The following is a 1,196-nucleotide window of genomic DNA, read 5'->3' on the forward strand; positions in this document are numbered from 1 at the left end:
TTGGCCTCCCTCAACGTTTAGAGGCTATAACTACTACCCCAGTTAATATTATATTAATCATAAAGCTAGATTTATTAAAATTATAGGTATCTTCATCTAGAATCCTATATGTGGCCTTTATATTCTCCACAAGCAAGAACTAGTCCTAGATAACTATAGGGTCTTTATAGAGAGCTCTCTTATAGTTATACTTTTAATTAAACTTAACTTAGAGCTCTACCTGGCGCTTTACGAAGGTTATAGGCTAGTTTTAGCTAACTAGGTCCCTATGCCGCATAGCTAGTAGAGAATTGGCCATATCTCTAATACTATTAAGGCGGGGGGGAAATCCTTACGTGTCTAGGTTAAGTATATACTTAATAATCACCTCCTCTTCTATCTTAGGTAGTTTTATTAAATTGGGTGTATAGTCGCGTTAAAAGGTAACTCTAGTATATTATATACCTAGTGTACTTTAGGAGATACTATAGATAGCTGTAGCGCGTTACTAGGATAGTGTTACGTCTTATTTAAGAGCCTAAAGCGTAAGCTATATTCTAGCTTCTTTTAAAGTAGGTAGCTATTAAGGTAGTTAAGATATTATGGCTGTTATTAGCTGCCGTTAGTAGTTAATGGGGTCTTGGTATAGTGGCCAGCTCACTCGTGTAGTTAGCTCGCCCGTGAGGTACGTTACTCATAATATTATATTTAATAAAGGCACTATATTCTTAGATAAGACTAAAGACCTAATAGATAATCTTATATATAGTATACTAGAAGAGATAGTAGCCTAGGTATAATTAATAGAACTACCTCCCTTACCTTACTAGGATTAAGTCCCGGAGTCATTCTATGAGGATAAGACGATTACCACGACACGGGAGGAAGACGTTAAAGAGGTTCTAGGATATAGGTAAGGTAGGAAGGTTAGTTATAATTATCTAACACCTCTAGTAATACTACTACCTATTACACTCCTTGCACAATTAATGGTAGGAGATAATAAATCTAAACTATATCTAGTAGTGTAAATAGGGTAAACGTAGATAGCTCTATGGGCTACTATATTTATAGTAGGCACTAAAGCTGGTAGTGCTAGTAAATATAATAGTAAGGTTCTTAATAAGGCGCAGCTTTGACGAATAATTATAGTAGGTAAAAAACCACACTAGAGCGTACTACTAGAGCTACCTAAAAGCCAAAATAAGCTTAAGGAC

Source organism: Paraphaeosphaeria sporulosa (genome assembly GCF_001642045.1).
Source record: "Paraphaeosphaeria sporulosa strain AP3s5-JAC2a unplaced genomic scaffold CC84scaffold_14, whole genome shotgun sequence".
NCBI classification, from domain to species: Eukaryota; Fungi; Ascomycota; class Dothideomycetes; order Pleosporales; family Didymosphaeriaceae; genus Paraphaeosphaeria; species Paraphaeosphaeria sporulosa.